General features: G+C 42.6%; 1 protein-coding gene across 1 annotated transcript in view; it reads right to left on the reverse strand.

Annotated features, from left to right (window-relative positions):
* The window catches only part of iars1 (isoleucyl-tRNA synthetase 1), a 174,257-nt gene extending 168,567 nt beyond the window's left edge, over positions 1 to 5,690 (reverse strand). Inside the window, exon 1 of the mRNA XM_055648264.1 lies at positions 5,625 to 5,690. The gene's annotated coding sequence lies outside the window, so the exon portion shown is untranslated. The remainder of the gene's footprint in view (positions 1 to 5,624) is intronic.
* Between the last annotated feature and the right edge of the window lie 310 nt (positions 5,691 to 6,000).

The raw sequence follows: 6,000 nt of genomic DNA on the forward strand, positions 1-6,000 counted from the left end.
AGAGAACTGACAATTAATATTTGTTTTCCTTCAACATGAGACAAGGCAAATTTGGAATACTGACAGTAGGGCAAAGGAATGATAACATGCTTAAGGGCCTGTCCCACTTAAGCGGTTTTTCAGCCGACTGCCCGCGATTGTGAAGTTCGCGGCACTTGGCTGAAAAACCAGGAACTGGAACGGCGATTGTCAGACACAGACACACGGCGGGGACCAGGGAAAGCGGGAGAGCACTGTCTGAAAAGTCAAAGTGATACAGACACACACCGTGATGAACAGGAAGGTTAAGACAGCTAGCACAGTATACGGTAAGTCCTTTAAAAGAGGGGGGGAGGGGAGACACGTTTAAGAAGCCAGACATCCTTTAAGAAGCCAGAGATACACAGCTGTGAAGTTTGGCAGGCATTTCACATTACCGGTCGGTTATCCTTGGTTCTGAAAACTCGTGCTTACGTTTTTTTCCCCCAATGAGCCAATGAAAATGCGATTAACAATGAGTCAGCAAAGGCGAATAACTAAAACTACCTACAAGTACCTCGACTACCCATAACTACATGGCGACCCCACCACAACTGCACCTACGAATACAGGATTATCGATTTTCTCCATGGCGACCAATTTTTGGTCGCAGAAAATGTTCCAAAATGTTGAAAAATTTGCGGCGACCATACTGAGGCCAAAACTAGTTCCCAGAATGCAGAACTTCTCGCGACCATGAAGAAGACTCACCAGAGACGACCAGTGAACATGTGGCGACCATGTGATGATCATGAGGCGTGCGCAGAGTCTCCCGCACTCGCTTAAAAAGTCACCTAAGTGGGACAGACCCTTTAGAGTAGACAACAGCAAGCAACACCCTAAGATGCTTGAGAAACTCAGCGGGTGCAGCAGCATCTATGGAGCGAAGGAAATAGGCAACGTTTCGGCCCGAAACCCTTCTTCAGACGTTGCCTATTTCCTTCGCTCCATAGATGCTGCTGCACCCGCTGAGTTTCTCCAGCTTTTTTGCGTACCTTCGATTCTCCAGCATCTGCAGTTCCTTCTTAAACCCTAAGATGCTTTGCAGGTAAAACAAAGAATATTGATATTAGGATTAGAAGATGTAACAAAGGAATGGTCTAATTGATTTTAAGGAAATTGTGCTTTAAAAATGGCATGGCTTAGAAAGGAGGTTTGAGCAGTTGCTGCTAAAGATAAGCTCACTATCAGAAACCCACAAATAGTGGATTTTGTTTTCACTTCTACAGTTAGTTCTCAACCAAGGATGTAACCTTGATCACCTATTTCTTATTTTTATGCCATCTTGCCTCCATGACATCATTCGTCCCTTCAGTGAAGTCTTTCAAACATGTGGACAAATTTCATTGGTACACCGACCAACTCTGAATGAAGACAATACTTTTTCAATTCAAGCATCCAAATCCTAACCAACAAAACCAAAATCCTCAGAAATTCAAATCCTCAAATTTGAATTTAAACCCGGAGAAAGAAATATCAAAACACAACAAGCAAATTTAGAAGCCTGGAAAAGAGTTAGATAATAATCAGACAACAACAAAAGTTGATGTCAATATGCAAAATAAAATGAATTATCCAGGAAAACAGCCAAAAAGAACAAATAGGGTAAAGAACTTTACTGAAACCCATAAGAAGTCATACCATAGGAATCGGAAGCACTGAGTACATGCAAGTGTAACATGAATAAAAATCAGTGCCGTGTTGGCGTATGGTATTCAGCAAAGTAGGACAGAGTGGTATACACAAATTCACATAATTTGACTACAACCAGCAATCAACGTTTGTGTATAACACCCTTCTCCTCCCGCACTACAGAGGAACCATTATGGAATTTGTGTAGGAAACACTAAAAAAAGGTGAACTGAACAGCGGAGAGAGCCGTATGTTGTCTTGGAAGGTGTCAACTAGGCATGGGTATCAGGGACTATTAGTACTTTTATCACTGAAATACAAAACATATATTTCAGGATTCTTAGCTAGTGTATTCCAAAAATAATCTGACAGTACTGCTCGTTCATCATTGCTGAATGCCTTATTTTCTTTTAATGTTTATCTGGTCTCCATTTGAAAACATAGAATACTATTTAACTGAATAGTCAATCAATCAAGTGCTGGAGTAACTTGTCGGGTCAGGCGGCATCTCCAGAGAACATGGATAGGCAACGTTTCAGGTTGGGATCATTCTTCAGACTGATTGTAGTGGGGGGGGGAGAGTGCTTGAAAAGATGGGCTGGGGCAAAGTCTGGTAAGTGATAGGTGGTTATCGGTGAAAGTTTTTTGTTTTTAATTTGCAGATGGTTGGACAAGAGCCAGTGATGAAAAGGATAAAAGGGACATGAAATCGGTGGAAGGGGGAGTGGGGGAGGGAAAGAAGAGGTGGGGGGGAAAAAAGCGAGGGGAAAAGAGAGGGGGAAAGGGGAAGGGGGGGGGGGAGAAGGAGGAGAGGGGGGACGTGGAGAGGGGGGAAGGAGGAAGGAGAGGGAGGGGGGAGAGAGAGGAGGGGTGGTGTTTTGATGTTACCTAAAATTGGAGAATTAAATGTTCATACCATTGAGTTGGAAGCTACCAAAACTGAATGTGAGATGCTATTTCACCAGTTTTGCAATGTGCCCTCACTCTGGCAATGGAGAGAGGCCCAGGACTGACAGATCAATATAGGAACGGGAAAGGGAGTTAACATGGCGATCAACAAAGAGATTCAAAATTCAAGAGAGTTTATTGTCATGTGTCCCACATAGGACAATGAAATTCTTGCTTTATTTCAGCACACCAGAATATAGAAGGCATGAATACAGAACAGATCAGTGTGTCCATAGTGTGTTTCCCTCCCTTTTCATCTGTGCATTAATTGCCTCATATTGTGTTTTGAATTGAATTCTGTCTTTACTGTGTACTAGTCATGTCTCTACTATTTATTTCATTCCCCTTACATGTTTTTCCCCTACCTGCTAAATTTTTGTAAGGTGTCCTTGAGACTCTTGAAAGGCGCCCATAAATAAAATGTATTATTATTATTATTATTATTATTATATACCATTGTATAAATATACACACACATGTATAAATAAAACAGATAAAGTGCACATGAATAGATAATGGGCTATTAATGTTCATTGTTTTCTTTGAGGAGTTCCTGCAGGCCTTGGTGGACCAAGTGCAAGTATTCTGTGAAACGATCACCTAGTCTACACTTGATCTTGCCTATTTAAGGGCCATATTAAGAGCTCCGTATGCAGATGACGTTAGAGGAGGTTCATGCAAACCTATGTCTCAATTGGATGGACTGCTGGATATATATGATGGAAGAGCCATAGAGAGAGGAGTTATATCACCAGTGGTTTCAGGTGACTTGGGTGGGAAGGGATGAGTGAGGTAAGGAGATGCAGAGGAAGCAGTCTCTGCAGAAAGAGGAAACAGATAGGGATGGGGAGATGTACTAGTGGTGGGATCATGTTTGGATGGTGGAAATGTGGGAGAATGATGTATTGAATGTGGAGGCTGATGGGGGAAAATGAAGATCAATGTAACTTTACCTTGTTCCATCTGATTAGAGAGGGAACACGAGCTGAACAGCAGGGCACAGAGGTGATGTGGGTGAGGGGTCCATCTATGACAGCAGGGTTAAGATCACACTTACTAAAGAAATAGCACATGTCCATGACACAGCAATTGAGAGTAGTGGATTTCTTCTTTGCAAGAGATAGGGTGGGAGGAAATATAGTCCAAATTTCTATGGGAGACAAGGTGAGTTTATAATTGACATCAGTCGATAGCCTGTCCACTGTGATGGGATGGAGAGATCAAGAAAGGGGAGAGATGTCAGAGATAATCCACGTGAATTTGAGGGCAGGGTGGATGTTAGTGCAAAAGTTAATGAAATCAAGAGGTTCTGCACAGGTGCAGGAGGCAGCCCCAATGTAATTATTGATATAGCAGAGAAAGAATTGGGGGATGGTGCCAGTGTACGTTTGGAACAAGGACTATTTCTACATCTGGTCATTTCTATAACCATTACGCAAATATTCATTAAATTGTGGTGAAATGTGAATCAATAAAATTCATGCCCACAGGACTTTCTATTAACACATTAGAGCTACCTGTATTTATAAAGATTTCCTCATTATAGCTAAGTGGTAATATTCTCACTTGGGTGATCAAAGCAAACTCTAGTTTAGCATTAAGCATAGTCAGAATTACCAGAAAATGCTAAACTGATGTGAATGAATCAGTGGACACTGTTGGGGTGGGAGATTGGAACCTTCATCTGGTCCGCCCTGTTTCGACGAATGCAATCAACCTGGTGTGCACAATCATATAAGATCAAATAGAACAAGTTGTCCTACAACTTTAGGCTGTGCACGCCACAATCAAGAAGAAGTGGACACTGTCATTAAAGCAGGCACAAAATCTACCATCCTAATTCTGAGAACAAACAATTCTCCTAAAGTAGATTGCACTTGTTAGTGCTCATCTACAAACAGTTTTCAAATACTCTATTATCAAAGTAATCAATTATGAATGAATAATGGTCTTGGTAAATTACAGATGTTGTTTAAGTGCATTGGTAACATCAATATATAGTGTTTAGATAAAATCCCATCGATTTAACAATGTTTTAAAATAAACACTTATGGTCAGGGACACAACGTAAAATCAGACAGGTAAACAGCACAATCTTCAATCAAGTGGTTTGTGAAAAGAGAAACAAACCCTAACCACCTCCAGTTTAAATTCCATTTGGAATATTTTGGAGGACCAAGAAACCAACAACCAAGAACAAAATATTGTTGCTCAAAATGATACGCCACAATTTCACATGTTCTTTCCGAAATCATTCACACTTAAAATGACAAGCTACGAAAATAGGCAAAACTAATGCAGAGTTAAACAATGACCGCTAAAACATATAATTATAGGTGAAAATACATTTTATTTCATAATGTGTTTTGATTTAGCATAGGCAATTACAAAAAGTTGATAATTCATAAATTATCTTCACAGTAGTCTTTCTGCCTTTTCCTGTTCTAAAGCAAGTTCATCGCACGATCACCGCAGGCTGATGCAATATTTAGCAAATGGTCGCAAGATCTACTTTATAATAGATTTTTTTAAACTAGAAAATAAATCATATATTTGAAATACGATGTAAATGTTTCAGCAAATTAAAGTTTAGAGATTTGACGAGGGATCTACGCTCTAAACAAAATAAACATCTTTTCAGGCAACTTGCAACACAAGCCGGCTTCCCAATGTATCGGAATGACACGCGAATCGAGAGCAAAGCGAAAGTGGGCACTTGCTTCTTGCATGGTATCTACAGAAGAGAGCCCCTAGATCGGCAATTCCGTGGGGTGCCAAGCTAATGCAGAGGTCTGGGCATTTGACCGATGGTTACACATAGGGAGGGAAGGGGTGAGGAAGGGAAGGGCCTGGCTGCGAGGAGCCGGCCGGCTGTCATGCTTGTCTCCCTCAATCGGCTCCAAACATCCAACAGCGTTGCCTTTCTCGGCCAGATTCAGTGCCCCGCCACACGGGAGAGTGTTCTCCGCGACTAAAGGCTGTAAAGACACAAGCATTGCTCGCAGCCGCATGGCCGCCACACTCACCGGCTTCTCGCATCCACAGCAGCGCCGAGCCCCTCACCCACCCCCCGTCCGATCAGCAACGCCGCCGCCCATTGGCTCCCCCGTAACTAAGGGCGGCACCTCCCAATGTACTCGCCTCCCGTTGGTTAGGCCGTCGACAGATGGGGGTCATCGCCACGCAAGCCGGGCAACAGACCCTTCGGCCGAAGACTGAGTTGAGGCCAGTTCATTGGCTACACGAATGTGCTGGCTAAGGGTAACAGGGGGTCAATGGGAGAGAAGGCAGGTACGGGATACTGAGTTGGATGATCAGCCATGATCATATTGAATGGCGGTGCAGGCTCGAAGCGCCGAATGGCCTACTCCTGCACCTAATTTCTATGTTTCATGGACACGA

Source organism: Leucoraja erinacea, chromosome 16 (assembly GCF_028641065.1).
Source record: "Leucoraja erinacea ecotype New England chromosome 16, Leri_hhj_1, whole genome shotgun sequence".
Taxonomy (NCBI): Eukaryota; Metazoa; Chordata; class Chondrichthyes; order Rajiformes; family Rajidae; genus Leucoraja; species Leucoraja erinaceus.